General features: G+C 46.8%; 1 protein-coding gene across 7 annotated transcripts in view; it reads left to right on the forward strand.

Annotated features, from left to right (window-relative positions):
- The first annotated feature begins 1,086 nt into the window (after positions 1-1,086).
- The window catches only part of MAMLD1 (mastermind like domain containing 1), a 144,577-nt gene continuing 123,533 nt past the window's right edge, over positions 1,087-22,130 (forward strand). For 2 of the 7 annotated variants that reach the window (XM_050775309.1, XM_050775310.1), the window contains exons 1-2: positions 1,087-1,297; positions 1,921-1,990. The gene's annotated coding sequence lies outside the window, so the exon portion shown is untranslated. Of the gene's footprint in view, positions 1,298-1,920; positions 1,991-2,387; positions 2,635-4,789; positions 11,405-22,130 lie in introns of those variants that run through there. The other 5 variants (XM_050775303.1, XM_050775307.1, XM_050775308.1 and 2 more) reach the window with 4 other exon arrangements.

Raw genomic sequence — 22,130 nt, forward strand, 5'->3', positions numbered from 1 at the left:
GGTGCTGGGAACAGAAACCCACCTTCCATCTCCTTGGCTAGATCACTTTGAGGTTGCAGATAGAATTTTAAAAGCATCCTGCCAATGCTCTGTGATAGGCATTGCCATCTCCCATTCAGCTTTGTTTAATCAGATTTCCTTCAAAGGACTCCCGCACTCTCGCAGTTCTACCCGGGCACTGGCAGCCCTGAGATGACTCTCTCTCTCCCTGCAGGGCCTTGAAGGTAAGGTTCAGTCACCAGAGAGCAATAACCTCTTCTGGCTGCTTGCCCTTTGCCGAGCAGACAGGACTGGACCCAGACAAGGTGGATTCCTTCACAACTGCCCTGCCGAACTGTGGACTCCCAGCCTCGCCCCATTGGGCCGGGCGCATCCCGGCAGCGCCGGGGCTGCGAAGCCACAGCCCCTGAATGTGTCTCGCAGTTGGGCCTGGACGCCGCTCTTCCTCCAGGTAACTTCGTGAAACGCTAGGAGGCAATCGCCCAGCCTCACTGCGCCTACGTAGCCCACGAAGGGATCTCGCTGGGTTCTCCGAGGTGGCCCCAGCGCTTTCCGAGGGCCGAGAGCGTGGGCGTGGAGGGAAGGAGGGGCCTAGTGGGCGGCGGGCCCACCCCTTTATTCGTGGCCTGCGGCTCCGCTGAGCGTGACCAGATGTGTTGGTGACAGGTTGCTACTCAGAGGTGCGGACAGGAGCTGAGCGCTGCTGCTGTCGGAGCCGACGCGGCGTTCCCGGGCTGTGCTCAGCCCCTGCAGCTGCCATCGGCTGGAGAAGTCCAGGTTAGGAAACGCACCCGGGGAGGGGAACCTGGGGAAGGGGTGCAGCCAAATACCCGGAAAGTGGGATAGGTGGGAGGGGAGTCGCTGGACTCGGCGCCAGGGCAGATGGTGGACAGGGCGCGCTGGCCCGCCCGGCAGTTCCCAAGGAACCTATGTTCCTGCAGAAGCCGCAGGTGTCTGTCTTGGGATAACTGCGGAGGGAGCCAATCCAGCCCAGCTTGGGCGGGAGCATCGCGTGCCCTGGTCCAGTGAAACGGGAGACTGGCCAGCGAGCTTGGACTCTGAGCTAAGCGTACTGGCGGGCGACGCCGACAGCGTCCGCGCTGAGAGTGGGGGAGTGGGAAGTGGGGAGTGGGGCACTCGGCCGGGATGGGGCGGGTGCAGTTCCCTAACTGCCACCTGAGAGCCCTGGTCCCCGCTGCTGCCACAGCGGGTCTGTTTGGCAGTCAGGGCGCGAGCTGGTGAGCGGATGCGTGGGCGGAGGGACTGGCGCTACCCACCCAGTAGCCACCCACTGCAGGTGAGTGACCCTCCCCGGGCGAGGGGAGGAGAAGGGCCTGGCCGCTAGCCCTAGGGTCAGGCTCTGGTGAAAATGGGAAGGAGGATGGGGGCTGAATAGGCTACTTTGTGATGAGACTCCCGTCCCTGTGACACTTCAGGGTCCTCCAGGGATCTGTCATTCCTCTTGCAAGCTCTCTTGTTCTCTGGTCCCTGTCCTCCTCTCCTTCTCTCCTCCTCTCCTTCTTTCCTCCTCTCCTCTCCTCTCCTCTCCTCTCCTCTCTTCTCCTCTCCTCTACTCTCCCTCCATCGTGTCTCTACCTCTATCTCCGCCGGTGCCTCTCTCGATATCTGTCTCTCAGTCTCTGCCTTCTCTGTGTCTCGTGCGATCTCCTGTCTCTCTTGGTCTCTCGGTCCTGAGCGCTCTCTCGCCCTGTCACTGGTGACCGCTGGCTTTCGGCTCTCCGTGCTCGCTCTTAGTGTGTCCCGGCCACTCACGGCTGTCCAGCTCGCTTTCCCCAGACGCGGAAAGTCTACCTTCGGTGTGCGGGTTTCCCGAGCGCGCCGGGCCCCGACTGCGGCCCTCCGGCGGGCTCTGTCTGCTGGAGGCGTTCCGGTAACCCTGCTGTCGCCTCTTCCCACCAGCGCACCGCCTAGGCAAGCCAGCTGACACCGAGGGCACAGACCACCCTCCACTGAGTGCGGAGCAGCCAAGGTGAGTGCACCGATGCCCCTTCCGCCCCTCGGATCCCTCCCCAGAAGCCCTGGTTCGAGCCGACTGGAGAAATGAGGCAGCAACATCGAAGCCAGCCTGCGGCCGCTTTCTCCTCTAAAGACTGGTGGGAGGGCCTGGGAGGCCACTTGGGCGGCCGCAGCGCTTTGGATGCCCGCCGCCCCATCCCGGCGTGGAAACCCTGAGTTTCCAGGCTTGGGGCTGGTGGGGTCGCGGGCAGGGCAGCGCGGCTTCCCCTTTAAGGCCGGAGCCGCTCGTCGCCGTGAGTGTGAGGGTGTGTGAATGTGCGGCGTGCGTGTCTCCTCCTCCCCGAGTGACACAGCAGTGAGAAATGCCTATCAGTAACTTAAACCCCCGAAACTCCACCTTCCGGGCGCGCGGCGCGGAGCCGGGCGGTGGGAATGGAGCGAGCAGATTGAGGCCGCCACTGCAGCGCCGCCAGCATGAACTTGGCCGCGAGCTAAAGCGGCCGGCGGCGGGCGGGCGCGGGGGCACCGGCCGCTAGCCAGGGGGTGATCTGCAACAGGGCTGGGCTCCTTGGCGGCCGCCTGAGGCCAGGCTGCCCGCGCTGGCGGCCGCCCGCCCCTCGGACACTGCCCCCGCCGCCGCCGGAGCTCTGCAGCACGGTAAGGCTGAGGGCGGACGCAGGAGGTCCGACTGTTCTGGGGGTTCCGGGGTACACTTGTAGCCCCCAGTTATGGTCCCCATCGCTGAGGATCGGGGTCCCGGGGTGCTTCGAGTCGGTAGACCCTAAAGTTTGCTCTGAGCACACGGCCCACCTGGCGCTGCGGGCGGCCGCCCCTTTCTCGAACCAGCTCGGCTGGGCTGGGCGCAGCTCGAAACGCCGGAGACCACGGCCTTTGGCTCCGCGCCCATGGGGCGTCTGAAATCCGGCGCGGGCAGCCACGTACCGGGGAGGAAAGGTGGAAGGGCGCAAGCTGAGCGGGCTCCTAGGGCTACGCTTAGCTACCGGGAGTCTCCCACTCTGTCCCAGCACCCCCGGGTCGCTTGCAGCCTGGGTGTCACCGGCGACGGTGCCTTCACATGCCAGCTCCCTGAGCCCAGGCCAGTAGGCAGTGGGCACTGGGTGAAGGGTTCCCCCACCCCAACGCTGTTTGCCGCCTCTGAGCTAGAGTGTGGAGTGTGTGCGCCGAACCCGCTGCCCTGCACTCCCTCCCCTGCCAACTCCTGGGGAGAGCAACCCGGAGCTAAGCTGGTGTTCAGGGCAGCCCGGACTGGATTCCTGCGGAGCAGCCCTGGCACCCCTGTTTCAGAGTCCGCACAGGTTCCCCAGCATCGGCGCGATGACAGAGCTGGGCGCCCGGCGCAGGCTAGCGCGGGCGGGAAGCCCCCCGGAGCGCCGCCAAATACTTTTCTCGGCCAGTTGGCTTGGCCAGGCTCCGTCCCAATGCAGTGTGTCCGAAGCCTCCTGGAAAGCTGGAGATGTCGTCTGATTCTGATCCGTGATTAAATTCGGACTAAGCAGACACTAATAGGATTAGCCTGCCAGAAAGCTCGGCCCTGAAGCCATCGGAACCTGGGCAAACACGCGCCTCGGGCTGGGGCATTCACTCCCGCCGCGCTCCTGCAGCTGGGTGCGGCTGACCTGGGCACCCCGAGTGTGGGTGTGTGTAAGCGGGCAGGAGCACAGGGTGGCTGGGGGGCGTGGGGAGAAAGGGCTCCTTTTGCTGGGGTGGCTCGTCGTTGTTGTTTGGCAGCACGGTGCCCCCCGGGGGCGCGGTACCCAAGGTGAACGTGCTGTTCACGGGTAAGCAAACCGAGGCCGGCTCCCGGACATTGTCTGCGAGGGCGAGCGAGTCGAGCTTACTAGAGGCGGCTGCGCTGGAACAAAGGCGCAAAGTCTCCCTGAGACCGAGCAATTTTGAAAGAGTTGGCTAGGGAGAGGGCCTGGGTCTCCCGGGGTAGACCCCCGCGGGAATTGCGCCGCCCCCAGAGGCCCCGGCCCGCGGCTGGGGAATTGTGTTCCCCGGTTGCGGCAAGCCGGCGAGCGACATCGCAGCGGCGCGGCCCAGCTCTTGGCAGGCGTGGGTTGCCGCCCGAGTGCCCACCGGCCGGGCGGGGTCGACCGTGCACCCGCCGGGGCTTCCCGGCCGCCACCGCAGCTCTGGGCCCCTGGAGGCCGCGCAGCTTCTTTCCTTCCCTCCCTCCCTCCCACCTCTTCTTGTCTTTATAGATCCCCGCTCCCTCCCACCCCCGCCGCCGCCGCCAACAATCCGCTTTATAAAAAGCCCCTTTGTTTCCCAGGAGGCTGGAGAGAGGGAAGGGGGAAAGGGACGCAGAGGCAGGGGGCGGGGGCGGCTGTCTCCAAGTGGTTTCGAGCCGCTCGGGACAGGAGGGCAAGTGTAGGCGATGGGGGAGGGGGTTGTGTTTCGAGGACCCTCTGTGGGAACCCAGGAAGGTGCACGGAGCCCCAGCCCTGGCCCTCGCTGCACGCCCAGCCTGCCAGCCCTGGACACCCTAAATCCCGGCGGCCCGGACGGCCCAGTGGACTGCACTGCGACCGGGCGGGCGCACGCAGAGGCCCTAGGCGGCAAGCGCTCAGCGGGGTGGGCAGACGCGACTCGCCGATGCGCTCGCCGGGCTCGGGCACAGGGGGCGCCCTTTCCCTGGTTTCGCTTTGCAGCGGGCGCCCCTCGCTGCCGGAGCTCAGGGCAGCTGTCGCGCCCGCCGGTGGCTAAGAAGAAGGAGGCAGCTCGGAGGCTTAGGCCACCCGCGTCTGACTACACGCCTCATTTCTTCCCGCGCCCTCCTGCCACACCCTCCGCCCCGCCACACACAGGGGCTCAAATTCTTCGAGTGCCCTTTGTTTGGAGGCGCGGAGGCAGTGGGAGCCGCCACCTCCGGGGTTCGTGTAGCCTAGGCGGGCAGTGAGGATGAGCATGCCACTGTGGACCGCGCGCTGGCCTGCTGCCTCTGCACCTAACCCAGCTTCGGGCACTAAAGCTGCCAGCTTTAGTTGGATTGACGATTTAGCGGGTCCTTGTCCCTTATAACCGACCCCCTAAAACTTTCGAGAACCAGGGCTTGCACTGAGGAATGTCAAATATAATGTTAGAAGTAACCTTTCGCCATTCTGTTGGCCTGCTCCGCCCCTGTGCCCCAAAGTGGTTGGTGTCTCTCATGGAGTTTGTTCGGGAAGGGAATACTGAAAAGAAAAAAGTGACAAATAAGGAAAGTGGGCGGGGCCCAAGCTCAGGCTGGTGGGTCTCCCCAGCGAAGTCAGATTCCAACCGCTCTCTGGCCACCTCCGCCCCTCCTATTTCCATTTAATCTGATGTCGACGTTTTATTTGTGCCGTTTTGCATATCTTTCTCTTACTCCCCTCCCCTCCCATCTCTGGAGGTTATCGATAAGTGCTGGTCAAACATTTGTTCTCTGGTCTTTGGAGTAGAAGATGAAGCGTTAACACCCCCAACGCGCATACACACCAACTGCGCGCATACACACATCCCAACTGCATCTAAAACCACAAGAAAGTAATCAAAGGGTAAACTACTGGTTCTGCCTTCTCCTCCCCCCTTTGTGCTTCTCTTCTGGAGCAAGTTCATTGGAAAATAAAGCTGCTGATGTGCGAGATGGAGCATATGGTGCCTCCATAAGAGAGAAGCTGAAATGGCCTTGAACCTGCCGGACAGACCAGCTGTTTGCTGCCAGCCAGAGCAGCTAATCAGCTTCTTCCCCTTAAAGTAACAGCCCTCTTTTCACTTGATGACCAGTTTGCATATTAAATAGGATATTCTCCAGAGGGGAAAAGTGATGGGCTCCTATACTGCTTTGTGCTTGGTGGTTCTCCAATGCCTGCTCTCTGCTCTGGGGGCTGCCCTCTCCCGGTGCCTGCCTGCCATGTGTGAGTGTTTCTTTCAGTACTGAAGTAAGAATGTTGCTCAAAGTGGAACTTGGGACAGAAGAGGCAGGAAAAAAGAAAGAAAGAGATGGGGCTGAGAGATTTCCAGATGCCTGGGAGGAAATCTCTCTGTTTTGCTCAGCTTCGGAAAAAACTAGCAGTCTTTCCCCCTTTTCCCCCTTTAAAAATATCACAAAGAGCTGAAGCTTTTCCTTACAAGATCTCCTTAAAAATCATCCTCTTCCGGCTGTGACCATTTTCAGTTTTTCTTCAGTACAATGTGTTGGGGGGGGGGTGGGGAACAGTTTGGCGTTGGAAGAAGAAAGCCTTTAGGAGATACAAGGAAATTCCATGTTAGGAAATCATTAGCAAAGGGTGACTTCGTCTGTTTTCCTGCCACTGACGCTGACAGTGACACAGATGTGTGGGCTGAAATAGGAACGTCATTGAATTTTTACACTCCACCAGGAAATACCCTGTTGCTGGGGTGGGGGTGGGGGCTACACATTCATTGCATCTTAAGGTAGGAGATTCACTATTGTCAATCCTTTTTACTAAGGAAAGGGATTTTTTTTAGCTTAGCCAGCATGTTTAATATAATTTCTTCCCTTTTAAATTGGTCACCTAAAGGCATAAAATGCACCTGTTAATGGATGGTCCCTAGGAAACTCAATTACTATTTGGGGTTATGAAAGGGGATAAGCTGGTCTTAGACAAGTGGTTCTTCTGAAAATAGCTGGACTATGCCTCTCCTTTAAAGGAACTCGATATACAGTAAACCCTTTTTTTAAAGATTCTGATTTTTTTTTTTTCCCTGCAACAGTGCATTGCATAGATCATTAGCCTAGGAGCTGGGAAACTTGTGTTCTAGAAAGCTTTGCCCACTAATTAGCAGAGTGATCTTGAACAAGTCCATCCTTTCTCTCCCCCAATCCCATGACCTCTGAGTCTGAGTCCCTTCCAGTTCTAAAACACTGTGGTTTGTGAATGAAATAGTCATTTTCTGGGAAAGTGAAACATCAAGCTCAACCTTGTCATCGGGAAACAGCTAGACAGATAATAAAAAGGGGCTGGTATTTTGAAGGGCAGGGATAAGAAGGAGGAGTAAAAAAATGGCAGAAGGCCAATCAAAACAATACAAAAGTGGGAAGTGTTCCCCTTTTTGTGTCTTTTGCAAGTGTGAACTTCTAGCCCAGAATCAGCGACAGCAGACATCAGAAATCAACCCAAAGGTTCTCTTGTCCAATACTCCTATTGATGGCAGGCCTCCTAATCATTGGGTCGGTATACAGATAACGGGATCTAAACTCTTTAGAGTAGACTGGCATATTTCCAAAGGACTCATCTAATGGAGAGCAGATTTGCTGCTTTGCAGTTATTTAGCAAAGGTTTCAAAGACAAAAAGGCCTTCCATCTGCACACACGTGCACCAGTGGGATGTGGGTTCTTAACCCATTGTTGAACCTTTTCTTTTCTTCCTAATCCAGCTGTTTTTTTTTTAATCACATTTCCAACTTTGAGGACACAGCAGCTATGTAAGAACCTGCTGCTGTCCTACTTGATGTTAATATTGATTTTTTAAAGGGGCAGGGGTGAACATTATGAAGAAGGACTCTTTATCCTCTGAGTTCTTTAGCAATTATCTTGCTGCCATAAATGTTGATACACATATAATGGATGTAACTAAAAAACTCCTTATCCAAGCAGAAAAGGCTGAGTGTTTGTTGGAGCAGATAGAATGCTGAGAATGTGAATAGACCAACCCAGATGTCGCTGGGGAGGGAGATAAATGATGGAGGAACAGGAGCTGGTTACTATGGATCAGCACAATAAACCAATTCCCATCATACACCTCTCACAACGCCACCGAGGGGTAACCTAGGCAGCACCAGTCAACTGTATGGCAGGAAAAAAGCATTGCAAAGCTCAATTGGAACCGGCCTGGTTTTGCAGGCATTGAGTCCTTAAACATCTTCAGTACTTCAAGGAGGGAAATTTCATAAATCAGAATGAACTTGAAGAGACTGTGTTGCAAATGCTTATGACTTCTTATTTTTGTTGTGTCATTGTTGTTCTTTAGTCTGTAAAGGTGTCAAAGGAAGAAGAAAAGGCCCCATGGAGCTGTCAGGGCAGTTAGTCAGGGAGTTCCCCATGGAAGTAAGAAACAGTAGCTTGTGTTATAGGATATTTACATGCCAAGATTGCAGGTACATAGTCCTGTGGGGTCCTGCTCCCAAATTACCAGCCCAGGACTGCTGAAGCCCCAAGGGCATTTTCTTCCAGAGGAGGAGACAGAAGCAAAAGAGTTGGGTTACCTCATTTCCCTGCCCCCATCCCCCCACTCTGGTTGCTTTCTTTCTCCCCTTCACAGAGCCTCCCTGGTTTCCTTCAAACCTCAAGTTTTCTCCTAAAATCTGACGTCTTTATAACATCCAAAGCAATCAGATATGAAACAGTTCAAAAATATTACCCCCGGGGGAGGGGATAGCAAGGGGCCTCCCTGGCTGTAGGCACTGAGCTCCCAGAGTAAAGGCTTCCAGAGACGGGGCCTAAGGAGAGTTTGGGAGCAAGAAGCAAAAAGCTCTTTGCAAAGTTTAGGAGAGCTTTCCTTGCCCAGATTGGCTATCCTGGGCCTCCCTGAGGCCCCAGCTTCAGACTACTCCCTCCCTTCCTTGGCCTACAAAAGAGTGGGCTCATTCTGCCGCTGAAGGAGGATCCCCCCACCCCAGGGGCAACTCAGTCCTGCCCGGCTGCTCTCTGACCCCGACACAGCCAGTGCCCCTTTCTGCACAGCCCAGTTGGAGCCTCCCAGACTCCCATTTCCTTGGTGGGTGGGTGTGGGAAGCTACCTTACCCTCCCATGTGCCCTGCTGCTTGCTCTGCCAAGTAAATAACCAGTAAGTGGATTTTGGGAAATGCCATTTTCTTAAGGCTGACAATTGTTTCCTGAGGTTCAGAGAAGGATGGAGCGGACCAGAGGATATCATCTTGTTGGAAGAGGGCCTAGCAGGCCAGCCATTGATTTTTTCCCCTTTCTTCCACCTGTGCGAGTACCTAGACACTAGACCATAGGGACAGTTTTCTGCTGATTTTGGAAGGGATCACTGGAGGCCACAGCACCCGAGAGAGTTAATGGAATCCAGGTCAAAAGGACCTGGTGGCCCCAGCTTGTGTCCACCTTTGAGAGGAAAGCGTGGGTCTTTGGAGCATAAAGACAGGACAAAAACAAAGTCAAGTAATTCTGAACATGTTGAGGAATTCCAAGTTCTTGGTCCAATTGTCCCAGCTCCATCCTCACCCCACAAGTAGTGCATTTCTATTTTTCCCTGCATTTGAATCTGCAATTCCACCCTCAGCTTCGGCAGCATGCTGGGACAGAGTGCGGAGGAGGAAGACAGGACCCAGCTCTGCCTTCTTTTCTGTGGCTCTGCTAGTCGGTTGACCATTGCACCTGTACATAGTTAGCACAGGTACACCATCTCACCTGCAAACTCAGATATTGAAAGATGGAGAATCTTACAGCTGGAAGAGTAAAACCCCATGATTTTACGGAAGAGGAAACTGAGACCCAGAGAAGCGTCTGACTTTCCTAGGGCCATAGTAAAGGGAGCCCAAAGTTGACAGAACCCTGGTCTCTAGCTCTCAGTCGAGTGTAGAACATCCATTTTGCACCCATGTGTGGGCAGACAGGCTTTCCTTTTGAGGCAGAGCAAATGTGGTAAAAAGAAATGCAGCCAGTGGAGGTGGAGCGCTTGTAACTGTGGTGTAATATAATCTGCCCTGTATCAATGTGTGCTTTGCTCAGCATCGTTAGGACAGCAAAGGGTCATATTAGAATCTGAACTTGAAGTCTGGAAGTAGCTGGAGAATGGAGATTGTAAATTAAGAATTAGAAGGGAGTGTGTGTCTCGTTTTTGAGTTGCTGTCAGAGAGTCAGGCAGCCAGCCCTGTGGAGGGCTTGGCTGGGTGGGCTCCTTTGGCAATGGTGGGAGGTTGTTTGGGTTTGGCTCTTAATGAGATCTCAGTGTTAATATCTGCCTCTGGAAGTTCCAGCGCCGGCCTTGGAATTTTAAGTGGGACAGTAGTTTTGGTGCAGTTGCCAACATCACATGGTTTGCGTGTCTAATTCTGAAAGGCTGGCATGCGTTATGCTAGGCTTCGGGAGGAGGGCACAGCGTTTCTAAGCCGCTTGTCTGTCAAGGATTAATTTAACCTCTAATTACTACATTTTCTTCGCAGTTTGCTGCATGAACGTGTTGTAACAAAGCTCAAAGAAGTATGCCATTTTATTTCCCTGCCACTCTAAAATTAATTTCCGGAATATGGAGTCAAACCTGACACACTTGGTGTTAAAATAATTGTGCTGACAGTCGAGTTAAAGTGAACAATCTGGTTGTTTCTAGTGATCCCCCAGCCATGGGGTAAAGAGCATTATCATGTTAGTTGCCGTGACAGTTCTCAAAATGAACCCTGAAAATATCAAGGAGTGTCACTGCCCAAATCCACTTGGGGAGCACCGGATACAAAGGTAACACCCAAGCATATGGCCGGGGTGTTAGCTTTGGAGTATGACTGATGTCCTGTGCAGTAGGGCAGCCAGGGAGTCCTTTCTCACCCACTAATAGGGCTCGTGGTAAGGTCTTGTCCCACAGCATGAGGTGAGCACATTATTAAATCGGAGGCTCCCAAGAGCCTGCCCCTGGGGCCAAACCTGTTCTGAGTGGCTGTGACAATGAAATCACAAGATGAAGTTAATGGGGATTCTCTGGGCAGGTTTTTCTCCCTCCTCCTGCCTGCTCTTCCTGGGCAACCTGCACCAGCACTCCCCAACAGTAATAGCCCTTTGGCAGTCCTACATATCTCTTTTATCCCCACCTTCCCAAACAGCAGCAGTGGATCCCAGAGTGGGAGGCCAATTCCCCATTCTGGGTGCTTGAGAAGACTGCATTCTCAGGCCCTGGTTGGGAGCCTTAGCAGCATCGTTGGTTGCCTAGTTTGGGCCCACCAAAGCTGATTTTTGGGATTTGAGAGATGGCCAGGTTAGCCATTTGAGTTCTCATCTCCTTGCTCAGGCGGTTGTGAAGAGCTCTCTCTCTTTCTCTCTGTCTCTCTCTCTCTCTCTCGCTCACACACACACACACACACACACACACGTACACACACACACAGACACACTCACACACTCACCCTCTCTCAGGAGTAGAACTTTGCCAAGATAGCAAAGGCTAGGTCTGAAGCCGTGTTCTACATATGGCTGGGGATAGGCTCACTGGCCTTTTCAGCCATGCCTTTGGCTGTCAAATCCCGAGCAAATCGAGATGAGGTTCAGTACTCCCACCTTTTCCTTCCTGGTTTCTAGATCTGCCTCCTGCTTCTCACACCCCCTCTCCACCTTACCTAGAAAGATGCCATCCTCAGCCCGCTGTACCTTAGTGGGATTCCCTTCCTCTGGAGAATCTGGAGCCTCCAGCTTGAATTAAAAGATGAAAGAGTTACCATGCCTTGGAGAGAATCTGCTGTTTAGGGCACAGGTAAGGAGGTGTTCAGGGCTTAGGGAAGCCCTCTTTTCCCACACCCCACCCTCCACCCCACCAAATGGTACCATGCCTGGCATAAAGCTGGTCCTATTTATGAGTTAGAGAACTACCTGGCTGCCAAGGTTTTCTGAGCTTGCCCTTGGGGAAGCTAACTGCAACTGGTCTCTTGAACCTCAAATCATAACAAAAATGACTCCCGATCCTCTGAAGCAGGGGTGGCTCTTTGTCTCTTAGGGATCATATACTTCTTTGAGAATCTGATGAAAGCTCTGGGTCTTCTCCTTAGACAATGGAAAAATAACATGCAGTGTTGCTTCTAATTTAAGGCACCACTAGGCCTTAAGCCCACTCATGGTTCTCTCAGGGATCTTTTGTCACAGGTTAAGAATGCCTCAATATGAGCTTTCCCTTCAGCAGGAGACATTGACCAACTATGGGATTTTAGGCAAGTCTGTGAACCTGCCTGAGTCTCAGTGCCCTCAGTTGTCAGATGGAAATATCAGAATGTCAGTTCCACCAAGTTTGGAGCATTGTGGGAGATTCAAAAGAGATGGTGTTGGTGAGGTGGTCTTGTAAATATCAGGCTCAGGGCACACTCATGGGTTGCTCTCTTTAGTGTTAGTGTTTACTATTTATTTATTTTGCCTTTCCATTCGATGTCAGAAATTTAACAAAAGAAAATCAGGTTTCTTTTGACTTGAAAAGTCACTTTGTCCCTTTCTTTGATACTGCATAAGTTACACCCAGGCAAACTAGCATTCAAGAGACTCTGGCTTGGGAGGGACCTCAGAGAGCATGCAGTGTGTCCAGGATCTAGACAGTTTTAGAGACCCCAATTGCCCAGCCCTTGGCAGTTCCAGAATCGGTCAAGGATGTGTGTAGCCAGCCCAGTGCCTTGAGGAGGTTCCACATTTGCCTGCTGCAGAAGTGAGGAAATGGGATCTGAGGAGGCCGATAGTTGTTTGGTTTTTCACATTTCAGTACTGTCACAACGGGCATGAGAAGGTAAAGTGGATCCTGTGTGTCTCTCTCATAGTCACTGAAAGGGCCTAGCCAGACCCTCATGAAAACTGGTAAGTAGTCTTACCCCAGGATCTTTCCAGGGCCCTATCCTGAGGAAGTGGGGTTGTGTCCCTTTGGAAAGGAGCCTCAGGTTGGGCCTGCTGGTGTGATATGGGGGGTCTGCTTAGGAGGGAGGAGGATGGCTGGACTCCATTCAAATAGCCCGCCACGACCTTCCCCATCGAACCCTGGAAGTGTGGAAAGTCTTCTCATGGCAAGGCCACGAGGGCTTGTATATCAAAGATGGGGAAACTGAGGCCCAGAGAGGAGCAGGTGCTGGCCCTGGGTCTCATGACAAGTCAGGAAGACATTTCCTTGGCCCTTGTTGATCCTGTGCACCTTCCAAGTTCTCTGACTCCTCACAATAGTGTATTTTCAGTTCTCCTAGAAACACAAGCCCATCATCATATTAACCTGGCCCTAATGAATGCTCAGGTCCTCAAAGTCAGCCCTAGAAAGTAAAGAGCAGGTTTGGAAAGCCCTTTGAACCCTCAGAGGGAGATCCTGGCCTTGCTGAGCCTGTTGCTATGCAGTTCCAAAGTGGAGGCAGCCACATATTTGCAGAGCTTTTTAGTCCCTTCCCCCACCCCATGTGGATTTTAGGAACCTTTTGGAAAGAAATGTGTTGCTAGGAGCTTGGGCTCTCCCTCTCCTTTAGAAAGAGAGGAGAACTGTTTTTGCTTTGAATTGTCTTGCAAACATATTGAGGTATCTCCCTACCCATTCTTTCTTTTGTTAAACCAACCCAACCAAACCAAGCCAGGGATAGTTAAGTGGAGATCATGTTGAAAATGAGTGCTTAGTACAGGGTCACTACTCAGAGTGGCTCCCATTCCCATCCTTGGCCAGAGCATCTCGCCCTTAATTTCATTATTAATCTGGAGGGAGAGGAATCGTGCAAGTCAATTGAAAGCAGATGCCACCCAGGAATTTTAGGTACCGTCATGTCATCAAACAAAATGAGAGTCGTTTGTAAATTGGAAAGTTTGGCAGTGGGTGGTTGCCCTTTGGAAGATTCACTGTTTCAGACCAGCTTTCTGAGTCTGGGAGGAGTCCCTGGTGCTACAGTGGGAAGAATACCCACCTGGGGGCCACCGGCAAGTGGTCCGACTTCAGCTTTGATACCAACTAGCCATGGCACTTGGGGCAAGCTATTTCCTTGGACTGGGCATCATTTTCCCCATCTGTACAATGAAGGAATGGTCTAGGGGCATCCAAAAGGCTCCTCCAGCTCTGGCATTCCATAATTCTCCAATAGCAAGTTAAACTCTAAGTTACTTAAAATATTTGAAAAGGATAAGTAATAATTTGTTCTTTTTGAAATTACCAGAAACTTGAAAGCATGGAGTTGTATTTTGGTTTGGGTAGGTGGGGACTGTGACTGTTATATAAGTGATAACAGTTTTAGAAGTTTTAGCTAAAGACAAAGAGTTGAAATGTATTTATGTAGGACCAAATAATAGAAAAAAAATGGAAATTCCTTTAGAGACCCCTTGTTTTATGCATGAGGATGCTGCAGCTGAAGAAAAATATCATGCTTGCCCAGGCTTCCCTGGCAAGCTGCTCACAGCTGAGGTGGTCCAGGACCCAGGAGGTCCACCTTGCAACCCACTGCTTGCCCCACACCGCACGTCCTAGGACCTTACAGAAGAAGCCTCCAGGCCCTCAACTCCATGTGGGACCTGCAGTCAGCAGAATATAGGGCTGAGTGATTCTGATTTCTAGCTATCAGATACTAGCTTATCAGAAAGGAATTTTTGTTCTCCACCCCTGCCCCCAACATCCAAGAGTTCTCTGTTAGCAGTAAATATTTAATTTTGTTGGTCTTGTACCAATGCCTAATTTAAAATAAAACAGATTTTTTGAATATTGGGGGGTGGTCCTTACGGGCCTGTTATTTGGATTTATTTTATTTCAAACTGATGGGCTGTTTTAGGTTTGACTTCATATTTGCTACTTTTCATTATGAAAAAAAAAAAAAAAATCCCAAGCCACTCCACCCTTATTTTTGTAGTAAGTAACAGTTTGTCTTGTCTAAAAGAAGCTTTTAGTTTCTCAACTGTTTGCACCCAGAGTATTCAGTCTTATTTTGTATTTTTAATCACATAAATATGTTGGCCACCTATAGCTTATAGGGTGTTCACAAAATGTGCCCCACTCATTCCCAAACAGCCACCAACTTTGGGACTGTATCTTTCAGGGCCATCCCAGCTACCTCTTGTCTGGTTCCCAGCCATCCACTCCTCTGGCCTGAAGCCAGACTGTATGGAGGTGCAGAGTCAGAGAGGCCTTGGCCTGGGAGGGAGGCACCCTGGTGCCTGGCCCAGCTCTACTGCCTTGCTGTGTGACCTTGGGCAGGTCCTTTCCCCTCTCTGGGCCTCACGGTTCCTACTGTTACAATGAGGAGGCTGAGCTAAAGGGGCTTTGTAGAATTTTCCTCTTATTATGTTGGATTGTTATATTTGGAAGATGTGACTTGACCAGTACAGAACATGACCTTTAAATCCTTTCTAGAGGCAATATTTAGTGATGTTTCTGAAAGAGTTAGGAGGTATATATCTCTGAGATGAACTAGTACTTTCTGAAATTTATCAAAACAACAGTTACCATTTTTTGAATGCCTACTGTGCCTGGAGACTCCTGTCCTGCTGCTTCTTTGAAACTCACCCATCAGCTGTGAGCATTTTCTACTGGTTTCCCTCAGGCCTTCAATCTTTGATCTCAATACCTTCTCCCTAGGAGATTAATTGATCACTTCTAACCCTTTTTTTAATTTAATTTTTCACTTGACATAAATTCAGACTCTCAGAATATTTGCAAGAATAATACAAATAATGTTTAACTACCTTTCACTCGATTCCCCAAATGTTGCAATTTTACCACATTCTATGTTTTATGTACCACCTCTCTCTCACACACACACACACACACACACACACACCATTTTATTCTGAACTTTATGAGAACAAATTGTAGGTATGATGCTCTTTTATCTCCAAATACTGCAATATATATTTCCTAACATTTCCTAAAACGTTCTCCTGCATAAGCACAGGTATTGATCAAAAGCAGGAAACTAACAGTGGTACTAATCTATCTAAAGATTTTAATCTAAAGGCTTTATTCAGATTTTGCCAATTGTCCTAATAATGTCCTTTATCGCAAAAGAAAATCCAGGATCATGCAGCGCACTCATAACTCAGTCGTTATGTCTCTTTAGTGTCCCTTAATATGGAATGGTTCCTCAATCTGTCTTAGTGTTTTGTAGCATTGACATTTTTGAAGAGTACATGCCAGTTATTTTGCATAATGTCCCTCAATTTGAGTTTGCTGCCTGATGTTTCCTCATAGTTAGATCACTGTTATGTACTATTGGCAGAAATACCACAGAAGTGATGTTGTGCATGAGTGTATCACGTCAGAAGGTCCACGATGTTAGTTCCATTCATCCTATTCCTGGTGATTGTCACTTTGATCACTTGGTTAAGGTGATGTCTGCCAGATATCTCCACTGTCCAGTTTCTATTTCTTCTCTTTGCCATTAATTAGTATCTTGGGGAAATAAATATATTTTGAAGCTGTTAGTATCCTACTACACCTCAAACTTTCACTCACTAGCTTAGCATTTATTGATGGTCTGTGCCTGAGGCAAGATTATCATGCTGGTTGCCAACTAATGAATTTCTGATTCCATCATCCATTCTACGATTATTAGTTGACTTTCTACTATAAGAAAGAACTTTTCTTCTTTCACTCCCATTTATTTACTTATGCTTTTATTTATATTAGGTGGACTTGTGCATTTTTATTTTCAGTTATAATCCTTTCCTATTATTATTTATTTTGATGCTCAAATTGTCTGAGGTGTGTCCAGTGGGAACTCCTTCAAACTAGTTACTATGTCTTTCTGACATGCCCCTAATCATCCTTTGAGCATGCCCTTAATTTTTGGCACATCTGCTCCAGGCTCATCTTGTACTTTCCCTGCCTTAGCCTTAAAATCAGCCATTTTCCCATGGAATCCTAACTTCTTTTAGTGAAGAATGGCATTTAGAAACTAAGATCTGGGTACTAAGAGCATGCGCATTTCTACAGATGTGTCATTGTTACTAAACCCTCTCAGCTAGGAGAATAATTAACTCACATCTATATCTATTCCTTTTTTATTTATTATTTTGGTAATATCTGTTTCTCTATCTACCTGCCTCCGTACTTACCCATAAACCATGAGTTCACATTGATACCTCCAAATACCAATACAACAGCAAAGTTCATTCTATCTTTCCCCTTCCCATATTTGTAGTTTCCTTGCAAAACAGTGAGAAATCTCTCTGCCATTACCATAATATATTTACTCGCTTAATCCTAGAATATACAGAAACTAGTTTCATAGTTGCTAACCCATGACTCTATGAAGAAGCCAATTAACAAGAGTACAATATTTGTTTAGAATTCTTTTTGTCTTTGCGTAAGAGTGTATCCTTCAAACACTGTTAAAAATTTACCTGGGCTAGTTCATCTCCCGGGCCCACTGAGGTCATTTGAATATGGTTTAGTTCACTTGTTTCTGTTTAGATTCCTTTTTGTCTGCCGCCAACACTCCCCACCATCTTTCCTTGCTAATTTTAATTATTTTTCTGTGAGCATGTGAAATAATAACATTGTTTCAAAAGTTAGAACTGTACAGAAAGAAATCCTCAGAAAAGTGACTTCTCTCATTACTTCTGTCCTTTCCACCTCATTCCAGTCATTTCCTGTAAGTAACCAACTTCATTAGTTTTTCTGTGTTTTCTTTTTGCACAAATGAACGGATATCTGTGTATTTTCCTATACCCTTCCTTACATAAGGGCGGCTTAATATAGATACTCTTTCGAGCTTTGCTTGTTCACTCAAATGCATGTCCTACCAATCACTCCATATAGAGATCTTCTTCATTCTTTCATTACAGCTGCATAGTACTGCATTGTGTAGATGTACCATAAATTATTCAACCAACCTCCTATGTGTAGTCATTTAGATTGTTTCCAATATTTTGCAAATAAAAATAATACTCAATGAACAACCCAATACATATGTATTTTCATATCATTAGAGGTATATCTTAAAGAGTAAATTTCTAGAGGTGGGATTAATGTGTCAAAATGTAAAAACAAATGTAGTTTTGTTAAGTATTGCCAAATTCCCCTCCAGAAAGATTGTACCAATTTGCATTCCCATTAGCAATGTATGAGAGTGTTTTTTTTCCCCCAAGCCTCACCAACAAAGTATTTGCTTTACTTTTTAATTTTTACAAATCTGATAGGTGAGAAATTGTATCTCAGTGTAGTTTAATTAGCATTTTTCTAATTATGAGTGGCTTGCAACATCTTTTCATATGCTTAAGAGCCCTTTGGATATTTTTATGTGTGTGAATTATCTGTTCATGTATTTTCTCCCTTTTTCTATTGGGTTTTTAGTCTTTTACCCTCAATTTTAAGAGTATTTTTCTGTGTTAGGTATATTAGCTTTCTTTATTTGTGATATATGTTGCAAGTAATTTCACTTAATTGGTTTGTGTTTTTTTCAATGTTTGTTTTTCTTTGCTATGCAAAAAAAAATTTTATGTTGTCAAATATCAGTCTTTTCTTTTATCATATCTGGATTTGAATCCCAGTTCGAAAGCCTTTCCTCACATCCAGTTTAAAGAGAAATTCACCCAATTTTCTTCCAGTATTTGTATGGTTTCATGTTTTACATTTAGATTCCTAATCCATTTGGAGTTTATTCTTATGAACGGTATATGGGAGGGATCTTACTTTGCCTCTTTCCTTTTTTCTTTTTGTTTGTTTCTCTTTTTTTTTTTTTTTCTTTTTTAGAGACAGGGTCTCACTCTGTCACCCAGGCCGGAGTGCAGTGGCATACTTATAGTCAGTGGCAGGGTGGTGTGCCACAACCACATTCAGCTAAGTTTTTATTTTTTTTATGATTTGTAGAGAGGGGGTATTGCTATGTTGCTCAAGCTGGTCTCGAACTCCTGGGCTTAGGCGATCCTCCTGCCTCAGCCTCCCAAAGTGCTGGGGATTATAGGCATGAGCTACTGCACCCATCCCCTTCCCTTTTTTCAAAAGACTACCCAGCTATCACAGCCCCATTTTACAAATGTTCATCTTGCTCCAGTGATTTGAAAAGTCACCATTACTATATATTCAGTTTCCACATATACTTGGGTCTATTTCTAGATGCATATTTTATTCCTCTGGTCAATTTGCCTATTCTTCTTCCAGTACCACACTGTTTTAATTATAGAGGCTTTATTGTGATTTTTAACAGCCTTTTATTTTGAGATAATTGTAGGGTCACATACAGTTTTAGGAAACAATACTAGAAAGATCCTATTTACCCTTCACCGAGTTCACAACCAGAACACTCACACTGATACGCTCCATCCACCTTATTCAGATTTGACCAGTTATACATGCACTTATTTTTGTACATGTGTGAGTATTTAATTCAGAGCAGTTTTATCAAATGTGTAGAGTCATGTGACCACAGTCAAGAAAAAGAATAGTGCCATCACCACAAGGATATGCAATCCTTTGTGTTGCTGTTTTATACCAAACGCACTTCCCTCCTGATCTGCTCCACCCCAAGTTCTGAACCCACGGCAACTAACCACTAATCTGTTCTCCATTCCTATAGTTTTGTTATTTCAAGAATGTTATGTAAATTCAATCATATAGCCTGTGATCTCTTGAGACTGGCTTTTTTCACTCAGCATAATTCTGATAGTGGTGTAGTGCAATACAGGAGTAGTCCATTCTCACAGGTGTGTAGAGATATGTCATTGTCATATTAATTTGCATTTCCCTAATGCCTAATGAGATTGAACATATTTTTTGGAGTTTATTTTTCATCCATATAACTTCGTGGAATGTCTGTTCATGACTTTGGCCCATTTTCCAGTTGGATTATTTGCATTTTTTCTCTTTTTTTTTACTGTTGAGTTTTGCAAGTTCTTTATATATTCTAGATACTTGTACTTTGTCCAATATGTAATTTGAAAATACTTTCTCTCAGTCTGCATCTTATCTTTGCATCCTTTTAATAGGTTCTTTCACAGAAAGACTATTTTGGGGGCCAGATTTTTGTGGTTGAGTCTAAGAACTCTACACCAAGTCCTAGGTCCTGAAAACTTTCTCTAATATTTTTTAAGTTTGATGGTTACACATTTAAGGCCATAATCGATTTTGAGTTGATTTTTGTATAAGGTGTGAGGTTTAGGTTGATGTTTATTATTTTTTTGCCTAAGGATGCTCAATGGCTCTAGTAGCATTTGTTGAAAAGGCTATCCCCACCTCACTGAATTGCTTTTACACCTTTGTCAAAAATTAGTGGGATACATTTTTATAGGTCTATTTCTGGGCTCCTTATTCTGCTCCACTGATCTATGTGTCTATCCCTCTGCCAATGCCACACAGTCTTGATTAATATAGCCATATAAAAATGTTAATACTGGGTAAAGGCACTCCTCCCATTGTATCCTTGTTTCTCAAAATTGTTTTAGCCTAGGACTTGTGCCTTTCCGTGTATTTTAGAACAACCTTGTCTATGTCTGCAAACAGCTTTGCTGGGATTTTGATGAGAATTGCATTAAACCTATAGGTCAGTTCAGGAATTGACATCTTTACTATGTTGAGTCTTCTAGGCAGTAAACATAGTATATCTCCTCATTTATTTAGGTCTTTATTTTTTTATGAGCACAAAAAAGGTGTTTATTATTATTTCTATTTAATGTTCAACCCTTTTTTTCTGAGTTTTTTAATTAAAATTCAAAAATGTCAATATTTTCAAGGGAAATACAATAAGTGAAAATATTTTAAATATATTCTTATAAATGTATTCATACCTGTTGATATAGTATAAGACTGAAGCAATAGAGTACAAAATTTGAAACACTTCAGATTACAAATATTTTGTCCCTTTTAGAGTACAGTTTTAAAAAATCACTATTTTCATAAAGAAAATATAGAGTTTTTAAAGAGAGAAAAGAGATTGCTTATAGATGTCAGTTGCAAGTATAATTTATTGTGATTGGAACTACTATCAAGATTTATTTTGTATGTAAATTTCTTTGATAAATTTTATGGGTTTTAATAGGTCACAGGAAATCTCATTGTGCTCCTCTTTTGTTTTTTATATTTTATTTTATTTTAAGTTCCAGGATACATGTGCAGGAGTCTTTATCTCTTACAAAAACATTTTGTAACTTTCTGGATGCAGATTCTATACACATTATATTATATTTAATATCTAAGTATTGCATTTTCTATGCAGCAGTTGTAAATGGTATGTGTTCTCTGAAACACAGTTTTATTGATATCATTCACATACCACCGAATTCACCCATTTAAAGTATTCCGTTCAGTGGCTTTTAGTATATTCATAGTTGTACCATCATCACCAGTATCTAATTTCAGAATATTTTAGTTACCCTGTAAAGGAACCACATATCCATTAGCAAACATCCTCGATTACCCCCTGCCCAAGCCCTTAGTAACTATTAATCTGCTTTCTGTCTATATGGATTTACTTATTCTAGGCATTTCCTATGACTGAAGCCATAAGATAAATAGCCTTTTGTGACTGACTTCTTTCCCTTAGCATAATGTTTTCAAGTTTCATCCATGTTGTAGCATCTATTAGTACTTCATTCTTTTTCATTGCCAAATAATATTCCATATATTATTTGTGATACACCCTATGTTGTTTCTCCATTCATCTGTTGATAGAAATTTGAGCTGTTATCACTTTTTGACTCTTATGAATAATGCTGTTGTTAACATTCATGTACAAGTTTTTGTGTGGACATATGCTTTCATTTCTCTTGGGCATATACCTAGGAATGGAATTTTTGCCTTGTATGGTAACTCTGTGTTTAGCATTTTGAGGAACTGCCAAACTGTTCCAAAGTAGTTGTGCCATTTAACAATCTCACCAACAATATATAGGGTTCCAGTTTCTCTGCATCCTTGCCAACACTTGTGCATTTCTGTCTTTTTTATTATAGCTGTTCTAGTGAGCATAAAGTGGTATTTCATTATGATTGTGATTTGCATTTCCCTGTTGGCTATGATTTTAAACATCTTTTCACGTGCTTTATTGGCCATTTGTATATCTTCTTTAGAGAAGTGTTCATGCAGAGCCTTTGCCCATTTTTAAATTGGATTATTTGTCTTTCTATTATTGAACTGTAAGCATTGTTTATATATTCTGAATCCTAGACCTTCATCAGATATAAGAGTTGCAACTATTTGCTCCCATTCTGTGGGTCATGTTTACACTTCCTTGATGGTATTATTCACAGCACAAAAATTTTAATTTTGATGAAAGCTAATTTATTTAGTTTTTCTTTTCTCACTTGTGCTTTTTGTATCATATCTAAGAAACTATTTCTTAACTCAAAGTCAAAGATATATTTCTATGTTTCTTCCAAGAGTTTTATAGTTGTAGTTCTCACATTTAGATTTATCTTCCATTTTGAGTTTTTACATTTTAAAATGTTTAATTAATAAAAATTGTGTATATTCAAGGTGTGCATGATTCGATATATGTAAATATTGTGTAATGATTACTACAATCAAATTAACACATCTGTTACCTCTCATAGTTACCATTTTT

Source organism: Macaca thibetana, chromosome X, assembly GCF_024542745.1.
Source record: "Macaca thibetana thibetana isolate TM-01 chromosome X, ASM2454274v1, whole genome shotgun sequence".
NCBI lineage: Eukaryota > Metazoa > Chordata > Mammalia > Primates > Cercopithecidae > Macaca > Macaca thibetana.